Below are 19,908 nucleotides of genomic sequence, written 5' to 3'. Positions count from 1 at the left end.
ATCTTTCTCTCTTCTCACTTGACCATCCTATCTTCTTTTACAATTCCATATTTCTTTGATAACATCCTTTGATAAATACCTTATTCTCTGGTTAGGCTTTACACTAGCCTTTATCATTATTCTGTATTTATTGTGTGCCTCAGCATGCTGATGCCCATCGTGTGTCTTTCCATGGTTCTCTGACTGTTACTTAATGTTAATTCTTTTAAGATTGTAGTGTGAAATGGAGCTATACAAATTGCAACTATCCTTTTATTCCACAAACGTAGCACGTGATAGATTTTTAATAAATGTTTGTTGAATTGAATTGATTCATATGCATGATACATATACTCTCTTAGACTATTACTTCTTTGAGGGCAGAAACTAGGGTCTTATTCATATTTATAACCCTTGAATATCTTAGCATAGTTTCTGGCACAGAGGAGGTAGTTAATAAATATTTGTTAAATAGATAAATGATTTCTGGATCTTTAAATCAAATAGGGAGAGTTTAAAAAGACTAAAAATGAATGTCATTTGAACAGTAGAAAAGAGAAGAACTTGTTTTATTCTCAGAAGGAAGTAAAATTACAATGAAGAAAGTAAAGTTCTCTTATTTAAAACAGAACAGGAGAAAGAGTCTAAAATTAATTCAGAGAGATCTAGATTTTCATCAAAATTTGTATAGAGTACTAAAAATGGATGATAATAAGCCAAAATTTTTGTTCTTAACACTCTCAAATGATCATATGGAGATAACCTGATAGTCTTCTCTGTCATACTGGATATTCTTGCATAACAATTAATTGTAGAGAATGCTTAAGGAAAATACTGAACCCCAAGAAGGTACAAAAGTAGAGGTCACTGGATAGGTAAGACCAATAAGGGAAAAAGCACCTAAATGAGAGAGAATGGTGACAGGGAATAGAAGAATCCTAAAAAGGGAGATTGTGGTGTTTAGTACAAGACAACAACAACATGACTTTGCCAAGTCCAGCTCTTTTAAGAAGAATTCCAATATAATGCAGTAACTAGACAGAGACCAAATTTTATTTGAGGAGAAGTTGCAAAATCTTACAGGATCAAGTTTTGACCAGCTGAATGATAACACTTTCTTTAAAATATTCACTTGGGTGTTTTTCATTATTCAACAGGAAACATTTGTTCCATTAATCTATAACCACAAACTCTGAAACTGATTGCCCTGAAAATTGTAGACACAGAGCAATTTACACATCCATCTCCTGTTCTCCATCCTATTAAAGAACATTCCCACTCAGTGTTAACACTAATGATCTTCATTTATCCTTCAGTTTTGTTTTCAGTCTTGATTCTATCTCAGCCAAATGGTGAGAAATCACCCATCTGAAGCAGCCTTTTGTGGTCAAATGAAAAAGGGAAAGGAATTCCAGGTGGCATATTTTTCTAATTGCCACAAAATTATTGGTGCATGACTGAGCTCAGGTTGAGAGACAAGGTTATTTTTTGGACCTGTTGTCACATGGTGTCTGATGGCAACATCTTTGGGGGGGGGACTACTATTATCATTCTTGGTTTATTATGTCTTCAGTTATTTTAAGGGCTCTCACTGATGTCAAAGAATTGTCAAAATGTAATTCACATATCTAGAGGTATATCTCTACATATACACATAATTCTATAGTTATATACAAATATACATTTTATTTATATGTATATGTGTATTAGCTTGATGTAGTAAAAAGTGATGAATTTGAAATCAGAGGACTTGTGTGACCTTGGTCAAGTTGCTTCTCTATGAACCTCATTGGTTCATCTTAAAAAGATGATCTCAAAAAGTCCTCCTCCTTTCTAAATATTTGATATCATAATGTCACTAAGTCTTATAACCAGGAAAAGTTCTTGGGCAGTGATGTAACCAGCATGAAGGATAAGAGATTGATAACGTTTCATTGGCATTCATTCAATGTTAAGGGATATTGATGAAAACCATTGACATTTTGAACCCATTGACAAATAATTTAGTGAAGTCATAGCCAAGTTCTTCTCTGGATAAGTTGCTAGAAATAGATTGTGATCTTTATTATTACAGGGAATGACCACATCAATGAGATCATAGATACATAGAAGTATTAATTTGTGACCATAGATACACAAAAACAAACCCAAGCTATTCATAATTATTAACAGGGATTTAGGAGAATCCCTTTGACAACTGTTTGTTGTAGACCTATTGGCCCTACATCCTTAACATCTTAAAGCTCTATTGACCTACCAACAATATGATTTCATGACTGAAATCATATAAATGATACATGACTTGGTTAGGTGGAGAAGAGAGACAAGAGTTAAAATATACAACAAAGCATGACAATTTCATTATGTTTGGGAAACACAAATGAAAAGATTTCAGGCATTGTTCCTTTATTCAATGTATTCAGGAACATGGGGCCATATACAAAAGCATCATAATCACAATCTAGAATGCAAGGAAAATTCACATATTCTAATACCCATGGATACCCTCAGAACTCAACAAACATGCTATTCAAGCAGTAGGTTCACTATAAAGATCCCTGAATTTAGAGTAAGAGGACCTGGGTTTGAATTCTGACTGCCCCCATCACTACTTGTTCCACTTGAGACATCACCACTTTTCTGGGCCCCAATTTCCTCATCTTTAAAATGGTGTTGGATTAGATGACCTCAAAGGTCCTCTAAATCCATGATCTTTTAATTACTTATCAAGACCAAAGAAACTGCTACAATTCCTACAACCAAAGGGACTGTTTCAAAGAAACAACTGTGCAACCTTTGGCATAAGATTCTCTTCACTGGTGGAGAAAGGTTACTCAATATTCCTCACCTGAGTGGGGATGGAATTGGCAAGCACTTGGGAAGAAGAGATTCTGGTCTTCTGGTGTCCAGCTTTGAGAGAGAAGATATATGGTTCCAGATTCTCTTTGTTTCAAAGGTATAAAAAGAACAAACTTAAACATTCCCCCCCCACCAAGACCTAGGGGACATAATCCTCCATAACCCCCTCAGTCTCTGGGGAGGGGAGGGAGAATTAGTTTCACAACTTAATTCAGTGCCTAAATAGTATTAGATCAACCAAATTCCAAGTTCAAAATTTCCTGCACCTCATTTCTCTTTGCTTCCCATCAGCTTGCCTTCTTAGGGCTTTCATGTTGGACTGCCAACATCATGTTTGGAATCTTGGCTTCAAGGTTACTCCCCATGGCTCAAACTATCATATCCCTGGATTCTGAGAACAAAACCTCAGGGAATTCAAAGACAAGAAAACAAAGGAAAGCAAAACAGCCTCTGTCCTTAAGGTGTTTACATCACCCTGGGGGGGAAAGATGTCTATAGGTTCATAGATAAATAAATCTATGCTGAGAAGGGGGAGGGAGGGAAGGAAGGGGAGAGAGATAGACAGATACACAGATACAAAGACAGACACAGACAGATAGATACTGTGCCCATGTCAGGTAGACTTGAGGACAAAATCAGTTCTGGCCATGTGGTCAATGGAAAGTGACTGTTCATATTTTTGTGGTAGGAAACTGTAGGATGTCTTTTCCCAGAATCATGGGACTCTAAGATGTCTTCACCCAGCTGTAGGTCCTTGGATTCTCTAACATGGCTGCCTCCATCTTAGGTGATCTAGGCATAGACCAAAGTCCCTTAACAACTATACTGTAAGATGACTCATATTGAAAATTAATATTGTAAATGTCATTTGCATCTGCTTTTCTGATGGGAATGATGAAGAAATAATCTGGCTTTTATGAAATGACATTGATACTATATGACACAAACATACACCTCTTTTATGTTAGCATAATTTAAAGCTTTAAAGCAGTGTTTCTTGACCTGGGATCCATGAACTTGTTTTAAACCACTTTGATAACTGTATTTCCATACTGTTGTATAATTTTATTTCTTAAATGAAAGGAAGAGGTGGATATCCTATACATTGCAAATGAATAAGAAAACACAACTCATTCTCATTTTTTAAAACTCATTATTACCTCTTTCCTATGGTCTAATCAGGAATTTATTGTCCTATATAACATTCCAAGGAGCTGACACCATAATAACAGGCATATCCTGGAGTTTTTCTACCCATTTTGTAAACATTTTTATTTAAAGTTTCTAGTTCCAAATTCTCTCATTCTTTCTCTGCCTTTCCTCCCCCCTTCCTGAAATGGTAACCAATCACATATGTTATACATGTGCAATTATGTAAAACATTTCCATATTAGTAATTTTATATAAGAAGACTCAAAAGAAAAAAGAAAGTGAAAAACAGCATACTTCAGTCTATATTCAGTCAATATCAGTACTTTCTCTGGAGGCAGATAGTATGCTTAATCATTAGTCCTTTGGCATTGTCTTGGATCATTGTAATGCTGAGAATAGCTAAGTCACTCAAAGTTCTTCATCGAACAATATTGCTATATTATATACAATATTTTCCTGGTTCTATTCATTTCACTATCAATTCATGTGAGTCTTTTCAGGTTTTTCAGAAATTATCCTACTTGAAGTTTCTTATACCACAATAATATTCCATTACAATTATATACCACAGCTTGCTTATCTATTCCCCAATTGATGGGCATTCCTTTGATTTCCAATTCTTAGACACCACTAAAAGAGCTACTATAATTTTTTTGTATAAACTGGTCCTTTTCCCTTTTTTTATCTCAAGGTTTAATATGTTGTTGGTATTTCCAAAGAGGAAAATGCAGGGACAATGAATTTAATACTTTTTTGTTCAATGTTTGTATGGTTGTTAAAACAGAAAAGTGGATCGGTCATAATTTGTATTAATGGCAATTTGGCAATATTTATTAAGATTATTATGTACAAGGTCTAAATAGTAAATAATAATAAAAAAAGATCCAGTCCCTGTCCCTATTGATCCTGAAAAGTTAGTGACCCAAATATGCAGATTTGTGTTTTTTAGAATGTTATACAATTGTGGTTTGTTGGGTATTTTACTAAACTGGAAATTTGCTCAATTAATTTGAGCTGGACCAGAGGAAAATTAAGATAGATTGAATACCTTATTCTCTGATCTTAAATTTCACTCTTGGTTGGTCTTTTACGTAGAAAATCCACAGTAAATATAAACTGATTTCAGGAAGTGATAAGCTGAGACCCTATCTCCAAAACATTATGAACTGCCCACCATTTTAACTTTAATTAGTTGGCAGTGGTTTTGTCTTAAAGAACCCCTTATTAAAATATGCCTACTCACAGAAAAGAGTCATCTCTTCAGCCCTTAATAGGTAATGGTTTAGTAGAAGTGAGCAAGAATGGAACACATGATTATTTGGTGGTGGGAATAAGTTGGCCAGATGCCAAGGACATGAGAAAAGGGCATGGATCAAAAAGATTAGATGGCACCATAAGCAAACTTTGAACACTTTAGTTAACATAAGATTTATTGGACATTGGGTTGAATTACATAAAATAATAGTCAGCTTGCTTAGTCATTTGCACCAAAATTGTTTGTTTTCTTGGTGATCAGATTTTCCTGATGATACCTGGCGATCAGATTTTCCACTGAGGGTAAAGGAAAATAATACTTTTAAACCTCTATATTATATAGTCCAAGCCCCAAAAGACTGCTTGGGCAAGAAAGAATTATCCATTTGATGGTTCTTGGGAAAGGGCATCTTCTGATCATATTTATTCAAAGCAGTATTACACCCTCTTTAACTCAGTGTGACCTACTTAGATTATATAGACTATATAACCCCCAGAAAAGTGTGGGCCAAAATTTACAACTAAAATAACGCATGTATCACATTTCTCCAATGTATGCATATATCTAAGTTCCTCAATTCTCAATGTCTCTGAAGTTTTTCTTCAATATTTTCTTTCCTGAATCACAGTCACACAAGAAGAAAATATGCAACCCAGCTGTATGTTTATAATTAAAGAATTAAAACCAAGAAATTTTAGTGTCACCAGCTATTAACCTTAGATTATGAAAAATTCATGCATGTATTCCTGTGTTTTCAAGTACTTTGCTTTTCCTATTATCTTTGGACTGTTTCTCTGTTGACCATCACTGCATGCACTTTTTTTTTTTTTAAATCAGGAAAGTTTAACACGACTTTATTCATCAAATTTCAACAGGAAAAGTCCAACCTACAAAAAAAGAGGAATGTATTGTGCATTCCTGAGTAACCTTCAGTTATATTGTTCCTGGATACTTTGTCAGAGACATGGGAAATTTAAATCTATATGCCACTAAGGAAAAGGTAGATAGTCATTTCTATTCAACTAAACAAGTATTTTAAGGGCTTGCTACTTACAAAATATGCTAGGTGCAGGGGCATACAGAAACAAAAATTAAGTTAGTTCTTTCAAAGTGTTTATATTTTACTAAAAATCTTGACTCTGATTTTCCATCAGCCCACCTAACACTAACAATTTTTTATCCTTCTTTCTTGAAAAACACTGGCTTTCAGAGACCTACCTCTCATTTTTTATAGAGTAAGTGTTATAACAGGGAATATAGCTAGGTCATTCTAATGATGAAGTCTTAGATCTGGCTTTATATTTTTAAAGGCTTTTTTGGATATCTTTTATTTCTATATAAACAAGATTCCCATATACTTTGATCCCCCTCTCCCAAATAATTTTTAAAAAGAAGGAGAAAAGCCCTTTCCTTTGGCTGGCCGCGCAGAGCCCGCACGATGCCCGGAGTCACGGTGAAGGACGTGAACTAGCAGTTCATGCGGGGCCCTGGCCGCCTTCCTGAAAAAGTCAGGGAAGCTGAAAATCCCCGAATGGGTGGACACGGCCAAGCTGGCCAAGCATAAGGAGCTGGCGCCCTACGATGAGAATTGGTTCTACACGCGAGCGGCCTCCACCGCCCGGTACCTGTACCTCCGTGGCGGCCCTGGCGTGGCTCCATGACCAAGATCTACGGGGGGCGCCAGCGCAACGGGGTCATACCCAGCCACCTCAGCCGGGGCTCCAAGAGCGTGGCCTGGAGGGTCCTGCAGGCCCTGGAGGGGCTCAAGATGGTGGAGAAGGACCAGGACGGGGGCCGGAAACTGACACCTCAGGGACAGAGAGACCTGGACAGAATTGCCGGACAGGTGGCAGCTGCCAACAAGAAACATTAGGACAAACCACACCAGATTCATTAATAAATTGCCTTGTTCTTTAAAAAAAAAAAAAAGGAAGAGAAAAAATAAACAAAATTTGTCAATATAATATATTGCAATATTCCATACCTATGGATATCATACCTCTCTGCAAAGGAGGTATCTCTTCACCTCTCTTGTTTTATGTTAAGTTTGGTCTTTGCAGTTTTACAGAACTTTTCATTTACATCATTGTAATTATTGCATATGTCATTTTCCTAGCCCTGCTTACTTTTCTCTATGTTAATTATATAATCATTCTATGTTTCTCTGTATTTATTCATATTAATAATTTCTCCCATTAGAGTAGTATTTAATTATACATCACAATTTGCTTAACTATTCCTCTGTTGTTAGAAATTTATTTTATTTCCACATCTTTGCCACTACAAAAATACTTCTGTAAATATTTTAGTGTGTATATATATATATGTGTGTGTGTGTGTATATATATGTACATATATATATATATATATATATATATATATATATATAGCCTTTCTTTTTGTCATTGCCTCCTTAGGGAATATCACTTCCAGTAAAATCTCTGAGTCAAAGGCTATAGAGATTTTCACCACTTTCTTTGCATAATTCCAAATTGATTTCCAAAGTGATTGAACTAATTCCCAGTTTTACAACAACTCACTCCTGTCATTAATCTTCCCACAACCCCTTGAACATTGACTTTCCCATCTTTTGTCATCTTTGCCAAATGTCATGTGAATTTCTCTTACTATTAGTGATTTGGACCATTCTTTCATCTGGTTATTAATAGTTTTAAATTCTTTATATGATGACTGTTCATTCATATTCTTTGAGATTACTTATCTGTTGAAGAATGTTTTTTGCTTGATATATGTGTATGTATACAACGTACAGGTATGTGTATATAATCCATATATGTGTGTATGTATTGCACATGTATACATATATGTTTATATTTATGTATATACATGTGTGGATATATCTATGTGTATATGTATATATGATACCAAACTCTGATTAATATATACAAAGATTTATTGCCAGTCAATTTCTTTCCTTCTCATGCTAGATGTATTAACTTTATGCAAAGGCTTTTCAATTGCACATAATCAATATTATCTATTTGATCTCTTGTAAGGATCTCTATCCCTTTCTTGGTAAAGAATTCATCTACTAATCATAAATGTGAAAGCCTAAGAGATGACACTCTTCTAATGTTTTTATGGGATAATCTTCAGTATTCAGGTCTTGTATCTATTTTGAATTTATTCTAGAATAGTATATAAGATGTTGGTCTAAGCATACTTTTTGCCCATCTGGCCTTACTTGCCCAGTATAAGATGTGAACATGTTCATTTATATCTCCACCTGAGACTTTGATCACATTTCCTTTATATTATATGAAGAGTACCTCTACCTGGATACTTGTTAACTAGGTGAAGATGACTGCTTCTTGGAGGGAGGTGTTCACACTTTTACAAGGGTTCACACTTTATCATAATTGTATGTGAAGGTCCTTAATTGTCATAGTGGGTTGGCTGGTTGTGGTCCTTTGTTCCTGAAGAGGACCAAAATGACATCATTATGTTACAATGCTTCCAACTATGACGGATCAGACCAGTCTGAGCTCAGAATGCTCTACCACAGGTCAGGAACAAATAGTCCATGTGAACATGGGAGTAGATTCTCTAATTTTTGCACATCTCATATTTCTTTTGAGCTACTTCAATTCTGCTTTGCTAATAGAGCATAGTGCCTTCTCTGAAGTGGGTATACCATGCTGGACAGTCCTGTGCCAGTATCTCCCATGTCACACAATCAATTCCAAAATTCTATAGATAAGATCACCATAGATTAGATTAATATATTTATATACGTAGTATAGGAACAAAACTCAGCCCAGGGAGTAGGGCATTGTCTTCCACTTTCCTGGATATACTTGTCTGTACTTGTCTGCCTTTTTGATAATGCTTAGTTTTATTGCTATGCTCTCTTCCTCTCACACTCATATACATGAAAAACTAGAAGAATCTTGTAGTTGACTAGGAATAGTTGCTCAATCAGAAATTAAGCTAGGGTATGAACCTTATGGTATATTTACACACATGTGTCTATATATAGTATATTGTATATAGATAAATGGTATATGGACTTTATGGTATACATATATACATACACATACATATATAACCTCATCTTGTGGACCCTCTTTTGAAGGTTACTTTTTTATCTACACAGATTAAGAAACTGAGTCCAAGAAATACAGTAACTTGCTGAAGAATATACATTGCTTTAACAGAAAAGGTAGAACTAGAACTTAGACCTCTCAACTTTCTCTCCTATGCTGTTACTAAGACATAATCTGCCTCTTCTACATTTGCTAAATGTTTTTCCTCCTGCCTCAGTCATTAGTAGATATTTAGTCTTTAGTCAAAATACACGCACACACACACAAACACTCCTTTTAAGTGTATTGCACAGTTCTGAACAATACTCATAAATATATTGCCAAATGAATGCTTTTTATGGTGGGTCACTTAGCAAAAACCACACAGAGCATTTATTCTCCCTTTCTACATTGCATGTAAACTCCAAAATAGGGATCAAGAGAATTTATGTCAAAATAATTTATATGTGTCATTGTCCATTTGGATCAACACATAGTCCTGTAGCTGGTGGCAGGGGAAGCAGCACCCAGGAGTCAACTAGCGGCAAAGACACATCATTGTCTATCATCACTGGGGGATAATGATGAAAGGATTGTACCCTTTAGCCTTTTTCCATCTGATGGGATGACCCTTAAAGCTTTTATAGCAGGTAGTTTCTGTGTTTAAGACACCACCACCATAAAACTGAAAAGAAAAAGGATATAACACAAAATAGAAGTCTTACCAAGTAGAACTATACACCCTCCAGGACCCAGAGAGTAAAAGAGAGTCAGAAAATACCCATCACCATTCTTAATTTATTTTTTTTAATTCAGTATTATTTTAAATAAAATAAGTTGGGCTATACTGGTTAATAAGTCAGTAATTATTTATTAAATACTGACTTTGGCCAGGCCCTATGCTAAGCACTAGAGATATAAAGAACAGCCCAAATAAAGTCTCTGTTCTCCAGGAGCTCCATTATAAAGGGGGAGACAATGTGTAAACAACTGTGTACATAGGAGGTATACATATTGTAGATGCAAGGTAATCTCAGAGGAGACTGGGAAAAGGCCGCCTGGGCTGGCTTAGCCAAAGGGAAGCTATGAATTGAAGATGAGGAAGCAGATGTAGGAGAATGTCAGTGCAAATGGAAAGTCAAGAGGTAGTGGAGTGTTACATGCAAGGAATATCAAATAGGCCAGTGTCGCTTGATTATGAAATGTTTGAAGGGGAAGGTGTCATAAGACTAATACCAGGCTGTGAAGAGCTTAAAATGCCAAACAGAATATTTTATGTTTGATCCCGGAAGTAATAGGGAACCACTGGAATATATTGAGTTAAAATTCACAAGTAGTATCATTCTTAATTTTACAGAGGAAAATAAAAACACCCAGAGAAGGTAAGCAACTTGACCATGGTTATGCAGCAACATTTATGGAATAAAAATTACTAATGGTAATAAGCACTAAATTCATTTCTACATAACACAGGTGTTTCTGATTGCTTAATAAGCTTGTTGATGTTCCACATACGATTCTGCTCTCTCATGTCGTCATTATCCCAACACCTACAATATCTATTTTTTCTCTACTTCAATCACTCAGAGGAATGTGGTTATACCCTTGGACACACCTAAAGTGAGCAATTCCACTTCCAAGGCCTTGAACTCTGGAATTCCCCTACCCATCATCACATTTCCCTGTCCTTTCAAATCTGCCTGCCTCGCTTCTCTGAAATCTCCTCTTTGGCCTTTGTTTTGAATACTAGTCCTTCGATTACTACTGTCTTCCATCCTGGTTGTTCATCCTGTTTTGTCTTCCCATCCCCTCCTTTACATTCTTGACCACATAGCCAATCATTTCAGCAAGGCATCATTCTCTATCTTGAATCTTTTGTCTTTCTTCTTTTCCTGCCCTTCCTGTCCTACTAATCTCCTTCTCAGGGCAACCCGTAATTCATGCCTTCTTTACTATTTCCAAGCTATAGAACATTGCTATGGATATCATGAAATTGTGCTAAATCTACCATGAGTTATGCAGTCTTTTCTCACCTGTGACCTTACCAGAGTATCAATCCTTTTTTTTTTTTTTAAGCAATCGGGGTGCTCAAGGTTACACGGCCGGTTATTTCTGGGTGGGTGCTGAGTGTCTGAGCCCGGGATTCGATCTCCAGGTCGTCCCAACACTGGAGCCGGTGCACTTACTCGCTGAGCCACCTGGCTAAGCAATTGGGGTTAAGTAACTTGCTCAAGGTTACATGGCCAGGTGTGTCTGGTTGGGTGCTAAGTGTGAGCCCGGGATTCGATCTCCAGGTCGTTTTTTTTGACACTGGAGCCGGTGCTCTTACTTGCTGTGCTACCTGGCCACCCCGAGTATCAACCCTTTTATCTCTGCTGGAATGGGCTTCTTATTATATGCCCCAGAATAACTGTTCTAAATCATCCCTTTTTTTCCTCTAGTGCATTTCTGCCTCTACTTTCTGCTTTTCAGTGGATGATCTGCCTTTCTACTTTACTGAAAAGATTGACGTAATCTGGTTTGAGTTCCCTCACCACCCTTACTCTGTTGTTTAGTCATTTCCATTGTCAGAATCTCTGTGATCCTATTTGGGGTTTTCTTGGCAAAGATACTGGAATAGTTTGCCATTTCCTTCTCCAGCTCATTTTACAGATGAGGAAACTGAAGCAAACAGTGTTAAGTGATTTACCCAAAGACCCAGTATCTGAGGCCAGATTTGAACTCATCTTCTTGACTCCAGACCCAGCACTCTATCCACTGCACTACCTACCTTCCCTTATTCTATTCTTTAAAAATCTCTCCCCATTTAAAAATACCTCTCTCCATTTTTCCTGCCTCCCTCTAGTCCCAGGATGAGATGAGCTTTCTTCTTAATAAGACTAACATCTCTTTGTTTTTTTCTGTGATTTCATCTACTCCAAGTTCGTTTTTTTTCCATTGACATTCCTTCTATCTTTTCCTTATTTTTAGTCTCTCCTTCTATACTATCCCCTTCCCTTTGGTCTACAAATATGCTTACATTTCTTGGTCTTCTACATCATTAAAAACAAAACAACTTTGCTTGATTTTGCTATACCATAAAATTATTCTATTTCTCTCTTGCCCTCTAGAACTAAAAAGTTGTCTATACTTTCTGTATCTACTTCCACATCAAATCCCTGGAAACTGGCTTCTAAATTCACCACTTTACTGGAAATGTTCATCCTAAGATCTTAATTGCAAAATTCGGTGACTTTTCCATTTTTCTTGCCCTTTCTCTGTCATCTGAGACTAATGTACATTTCCTTCCTCTTTCTTTTGAGTTCTGTTACTGGTCTACTCTTTTCCTCCTACCCATATGACTACTCTTTCTCCGTTTTCTCAACATTTCATCTTCTATCTCCCACTGTTTGTATGAATATCCACCAAGGTCTGGCCCTGAGTCTTTTATTTCATTGTATTTTTTCTTTTGTTAATCTTATCTACTTCCATGATTTCAGTTATTAACTCTATGCTGATAATTACCCCAAACCTATAACTAGCCTCACACTTCAGCTGCCTTTTCAAGCTCTCTCAGAAACACTTCAAACTCAACATATTCCAAAGTGATGGCATCCCAAAGATGACTGACCTGATTCTTTTCCCAAGCCTACCCTTCCTCCTAACTTCCCTATTTCTTTAAATGTCCCCACAACCCTATAGGTTCCCCAGGTATAAAATTTAAGTCATCTTTGACTCTTCCCTCTCCCTCAAAACCCAAATCCACTCACTTGCCAATTCTTTCAGATTCTACATTGGCAAGATCTCTCCTACATCATTCTATACTTCTATTCACTTTATAATCATCCTAGTTCTGACACCTATTACTCTTGTTATACTGTTCAAAAATCTGTGGCTGGTCCTCATTGCCAGAACATAAAATGACAATTCATTAATCTAGAATTAGATTCCTCATGGTGTGATTCAAAGCTTCCTTTCTAGACTTAGCTTGCAGCTTCACTGCCTAGTTAGCTACTACCCTGAATAATTATATAATCAGGGTTATAGCTGGGAAGGACCCTAGAGATTATCTAATCCAGGAGTTCTTAAATTGGAATCCACAGACCCATAAGAAGTCCCTGGATAGATTTCAAGAGGTCTGTTAAATTGGATGAGAACAAAATTACATTTTTTTTAATTTTCACTAACCTCTAAAATTTAGCATTCTTTTCAATTATTAAATTTTTTAAAATAACCAAAAAGTCATTCTGAAAAGACATCCATGACATGGCCAGAGGGTCCCATGACAAAGAAAAGGTTAAGAACTCCTAATCTCATTTAAGCTCCTCATTTTACAGATAAGGAAACTGATGTTTAGATTGCCCAAGGTCACACAATGGTAGAAGCAGATTTGAACCTAGGTCCCCAACTTCATACCCAATATTTCACCATGCCATGTTGCTTCTGCTTAACCACCACCGGGGAATAATTATTATGCATCTCCTGTGTTTGTAACAGTCAAACATTTTGTTAGTCTTTAAATACATATAATGGAGCATGTAATGAATCAAAGTTTAGCTAAGAAAGTATGTTTTTAGAATCTATTTTCTTTTCAGTATTGTGGAAAGCATAGTATCTATGTTCCTGTGATGAAATTAAACCCCTTTATCTCTTCTCAGTAAGATCCCCTTTTATCTGTTCTATTCACTATAATGAGAGGGACCACAGGGTGGCAATCCTCCACAGTATAGCTAGATTAATTAATAATCTAGTAGTTTAAATGGCTAAGAAGGATCATAAAGTCCTTTCACTTAATGATTTTCTGTCACACAGATCACATTTATCCATTTCATGAGACCTATATTTTAGGTCAATAACCTTTGGCTATATAATTCATGCTGATTCCCTCCTCTACCCCCTACCCCTACCCCTAAGCTGGTGCAATTTCACATAAGTAGATTTAAAAGCAATGAAGCATGTACGGTTCCATATGAGTTCTAATCTGCTACACACTTGTGTCCTCTGGGCAGATGGAAATAAAAGGATTTCCTTTTTTAATGTAAAATTTACCTTCTATATATAAAACCACACTAACATAATATACCTTTGTACAGGAATATGTATTTTTGGTTTTTATTTTAAATTCTAAAAAAAGAACTTTAACTATATAATTTGACTTACAAAGCTATTATTAAATATTACACCATAAATCAAAACATCCTTCAAATGAATCAACAGGAAAGAAATGTTTCAAAGCATAATGAAATACATTTTTCTGTTCACTTTGCTTTGGTCTTGCCTTATGTTCAAAAAGACATAGCTCTGACCTCTGTTCTCCCACTACTTACAGCAGCTCAGGATTTTCTTTTTGTGTCTTGGCTTCCTTCCAATGCATCCTTTGCTCACAGACAGTGCCTGGTCAGGGTTGGCTTCTCCCCCTTTCATCAAGGATAGCTCTGAACATCAAAAGTCAGAAGGAGTGTATTGCCTAAATATATCACCACAAAGAAGAATAATGATTTATAAAGAGGAACAAAAATAATAATGTAGGTGCTTTGTGGCCTAAAAAGTACTTTTCCTGACAACACTATGAAAAAAGTAGTATGATTTATGATATCACTTTTAGACACAAAGTACCTGAAGTTTAGGCCATTTAGGGAATGATCAATGTTCATAGAAGTTATAACAGTCAGAACTGAGATTCAAATACAGAATTCTAGAATGGTAGTCTGGTATAGTGGGAAGGAGGCTGGATTTGAATATAACTTAAAAAGTTTCTGTGGAGTCTTACAGGATATGTGGATAGTTTTCAGAGAATCTGTGAACCTGGAGAGGAAAAAAAATTATAAGTTTATCTCAATACAATCTGTCTTGCAATACTACCTGTTACAATGAGTAAGCATTATTCTGAGAAATGGGTCCATAGGTTTCATCAGACTGTAACGAAGGTGCATGACACAAAAGAGGATAAGAACCTCTAACTTGGAGCAAAATGACACACTCTTCCAATGTTATAAACCCATTATACAAAAGTCTAGACTGGCATTGGGAATCAAAATGTAAGTCGACTTCACTGAACCTCAGGTTTATCACCTAAAAAAAACTGAAGGTGACAGACCAAGTCTCCTGTAATTTCCCTTTTATCTCCAACAGTCTCTGATGCTATGATTTAAATAAAAGAAAAGACAAGAATGCCTATCTAATTCATTGGGATATCATTATAGTACTTCCTCATGATTTGTTTAAAGGTGAGGCTGCCTCAAAAACCTACTTTTCACTTGGCTAATGGATCTCCCTTGGATTGAGTCCAAGATATACCAACCCTTTTATGAATTCAATCTATAGTGAATGTTATCTCAAGATAACATAGCATAAGGACTATACCATGCTGAGAGATAGAAGAGGCCCAAGTGAAGAATTCCTTTGGAGAACAGAATGAGCTTGTTGATCACTAAAAATAACTAGGGGCATTTATCAAAAAATAAATTTTAGCCATATAAGTAAGATGAATAATCTCAGTGAAAATGTGCTGGTCTTCATCCTAGGATAATATTGAGTTTCTATGGATAATTGTGTTTTGGCAAGGGAAGGTAGGGGGAGGACCAGTTATTTTTGTATAGCTGTGTTCACAATAAAACTAAGTATTTTATCAGATGAAGGATATTTTTTTTAAGTTGATGACATGAAGACTTGTAGGATCATCTACATTGTAGTGTAACCATAGAGTACACCATGTAGAGTTAGAAATCTTTCATTTAGTGAGAATAAATAGAAAATGAGAATTTTTAAGATTGGAAAGCACCCTTCTTAAAGTAGATTTATTTCCCTGAACAGAACAATTTTACTGTCAAAGCTAACAAAATCAAACATGTAACCTAACCACCAAACCTCCACTTCATTGAATATTGTCATAGCAATGCACACTTCTTGGTATCCAATGCTGATTCTCATAATAAAAAAAAATAGAGTGGAAATTCTCTGAGGGTAGGAGCTGTTTGATTTTTGCCTTTGAATTATTTATTGCCTGAAAGTAAAGCACCTTATGCAACAGTTCTTTAAAAAGATTTGTTTATTTCTTAGCCAGTAACAGATAGTTTTTGATAAGTATTACCTTTGTAATATAGTTTCAGATTATAAGTTTATCATTTATTTACTATGTATGTCTATACTTATATCTTGTATATAATTATGTATGTACATGCTGTCTTCCTCATTAGAATGTAAACTGCTTGAGGGCAGGGACTTTTTCATTTTCTTTCTATCTACAATGCTTAGTAAGTAACTATCCAATACATGCTTTTTTTTTTTTTTAAGCAATCGGGGTTAAGTAACTTACTCAAGGTTACACAGCCAGTTATTTCTGGGTGTGGTGCTGAGTATCTGAGCCTGGATTTGATCCCTAGGTCATCCCAACTCTGGAGCCAATGCTCTTATTCGCTGAGCCACCTGGCTGCCCCTAAGCAATTGGGGTTAAGTAACTTGCTCAAGATTACACGGCCAGGTGTTTCTGGGTGGGTGCTAAGTGTCTGAGCCAGGGATTTGATCCCCAGGTCATCCAGACACTGGAGCCGGTGCTCTTACTCGCTGTGCTACCTGGCCACCCCCAATACATGCTTATTAGTTATAGTTCATTTTCAAATACAATTCTCATTTCTTTTCTTTTTTGTTTATTAACACGTCCATTTAAAAATGAGACTTGTTTATATAAATGGGCAACAGCAGAAGATTGTGAAAATTAGAAGCTTGCTTTCTCCTAGTGATGAGTGAGAAGAATGACAGATGAAAACCTCTATGGATGACTCTATGACAAATGAGAAACTATGGAAAATCATGGGTGGCCGATATGTAAAGGAAGCAGATCGAAGGAAAGGATAATGGAAAGGAAACTTATTAATGTACTGAACAATACACAGAGTGTCTGACTAACAGAATGGATTCCACAGAACTATACAGAGAAGCTAAAATCTCAGCAGGAGGAGCAATTGGTTTGGTTATTTGGACAAAAACAGAAATAGTAGCTATGCATTTCCATGGGCTATCTCCCATGTATACAATGCCCTCCCTACTCCACCCCACCCCTCAACTTGCAAACTTCCCTTGATCATACAGCTCTAGTGCCAATTTTATAAAAGACATTTCCTGATGTTCCTAGTCATTAGTATGGCCACAACTTTTTTTTCCTATGCATTTGGTTGTTACTTATCTGTTGTATACATTATTTCCCCTCAATAGAATATAATCTCCTTGATGGTAGGAACTGTTTCATTTCTTTCTTTGTATCTTTAGCTCCTTACATAGGGCCTGGTACATGGTAGACCTTTCAAGCAAAAACAAGTATTTACTAAATGCCTACTATATGCCAAACATGGTGATAGATTCTGAGAAAAAAAAAGACAGAAAAGAAACACTATCTGTCCTCAATGATCTTACATTCTATAGCGTGAGGTACATATATAAAAATATGCAGAATAAATGCAAAGGCTGACATTGTCAGACCCTTGCTTTAGGATGATTTTGGCAGGTGTATAGAAGATGCTTTGGAGTGAGGATTTTATATGGAAGATGAATGGGAATGTGGATAGAACTGAGGTGGGGAGACCAATAAGAAGGAATAATTCAGGAAAAAGGTGGGGTTTTGGTTTAAACTAGAGTGGTAGCCAATGAACAAGGAGAAGAAGAAGAAGAATGGAAATAAATAATGAAAAAGGGAAATTGATAAGATTTGATAAATGATTAGTTTTATGGGATAAATTAGAGGGAAGAGTCAAAGAGTTAACTCCTAAGTTGTGAACCTGGATCATTAAATAGATGGTAGTGCCCTTGACAGAAATAGAGAAATTAGGAAGAGTAGATTGTGGGGGGGGGGGAATAATGAGTTCTGTTTTCTACATGTTGAATATAAGATGTGTATGGCACATCTAGTTCAAAAGGCATCTGGTGATATGGGCTTAGAACACAAGGAGAAATGAACAGTAGTTACATGGATTTGGGAGAAATCTCCATAGATATAATTAAACCCATGGGAACTAGTGATCATTTGTAAAAAGAGAGGAGAGAATAAGGCTTAGTACATCTCAGGATAAACCCACAATTTTAATATTTAATTTAGTTTTTCACTTATTTTGAACTTAAATGTTAATAGCATTTTCATACATACAGACACAAAAAGAGGATTGTATATGAAATTCTAAGTCTCCATTTTAGACTTCTCGATTATTCATCTTACTTTCAAAACTGTCCTACTTCTCTGTAGCTTCTTTAGAACTTTCTGTTCTCTTCTCTCCATTAAAAAAAGTTGCATTGGCTATTTGCAGGGGTGGAGGAGGAGATGAGCATCACTATTTTTACACACATGGGCACACACACACAACCAAGAAAAAGGGGGAAACACCTTTATGACAAATAAAAAAGAGTCAAGTAAAATAAATCTAGAGTGGCTAAGTCCAAAAATGTATATCTCTGTACCTTGTGTCCATTACCCATCTGTAGGAAGGTAGGTAAAATGCTACATCTTTCTTCTTCTGGAGACAGTCAGTCATTGCTTTGATCAGTGGTTAAATCTTTCAATGTTGTTTTTCTTCACAATCTTGTTGTTCTTGGATAAACTGTTCTAGTTCTGCTCTCTTCACTCTGTCATTTCCTACTGACCCAGGATTTTCTGAAATTATCACTTTGTCATTTCTTCTATTGCAATTCTATTCCATTCCATTCAAAGACCAGTTTGTTCAGTAACTCCCTGCTTGTCTGAAAGACAATCTAAGACACTCTGTTATGTTCTTTTTTTCCTCCTTTTAAGTTCCCCTTCCAGATCAGGAAATTGTTTTTCTTGGAATTATTACCAGAGTTTGGAAGAGCTAGTTCAAACCAACTCTTGAGCTGATTGTTGCATTTTTTTGGTTGTTTTTTTGGAAGAGGGATGGCAAGGCAATTGGGGTTAAGTGACTTTCCCAAGGTCACACAGCTAGTAAGTGTGTCAAGTGTCTGAGGCCGTATTTGAACCCAGGTTTTCCTGATTCCAGCGCCAGTGCTCTATTCACTGTGCCACCTAGCTGCCCCTGATTGTTAAATTTTTGGTGTGAGCATATACACCTTGGAAATTGGCAAGTTCTAGAAATCAGTGCTTGATTTGTTGTTTACATTTAAGAAAGTGATGGAGAAAATTTTAATAATACAGATTAAATTCAATAGTATGTCATAAATACATTTTTTGGGGGGAGACCTAGTTGTTAAACATTTAATTTGTACATTATTCCCTCCTCATTATCTTTCCTTTTAACCCATTCTCTCATCTCTGTTTCCCTTTTAAGTTTGAAGAATTACTACACCCAATTTTATGTGTCTTCAGTGATCTTTTGTTTATTTCAGATGAATGAAGATCATATGATAACCACTTCTCCAAACTTTTCTTTCATATATGCATATTCTTTTTCTTATGTACCCTTATTATGATAATTACAAAAAATTCCTCAGCTTTGTTCATCACTTTCTAACCTTGTGGATTTCTCTTTTTACCTTCTTGTCTCTCTCCTCTCTTAAAACCCTTGAAATCAAGGGTTGTGAAATTGTGAAATCAATCCAAAGCTAGGACCTCTTGTGTTGGTGGCGGTTTTTCTTTAATAATTCCCTCAATATTCTTTGAAGACATTAAGATTCTAAAGG

The 19,908-nt window shown here is 36.0% G+C and overlaps 1 long non-coding RNA gene across 2 annotated transcripts in view; it reads right to left on the bottom strand.

The window, feature by feature from the left end:
• LOC138174851 (uncharacterized) overlaps positions 1-19,908 on the bottom strand; it is a 46,785-nt gene that overhangs the window by 3,923 nt on the left and 22,954 nt on the right. For both annotated transcript variants that reach the window (XR_011171832.1, XR_011171833.1), the window contains exon 2: positions 14,598-14,737. This is a non-coding gene — a long non-coding RNA (uncharacterized lncRNA). The remainder of the gene's footprint in view (positions 1-14,597; positions 14,738-19,908) is intronic.

Source organism: Petaurus breviceps, unplaced genomic scaffold, assembly GCF_028583685.1.
Source record: "Petaurus breviceps papuanus isolate PSGF00001 unplaced genomic scaffold, PetGlider_PUasm1.0 76, whole genome shotgun sequence".
In the NCBI taxonomy this organism is placed as follows: domain Eukaryota; kingdom Metazoa; phylum Chordata; class Mammalia; order Diprotodontia; family Petauridae; genus Petaurus; species Petaurus breviceps.
This window is presented reverse-complemented; position numbering and strand designations above follow the sequence as displayed.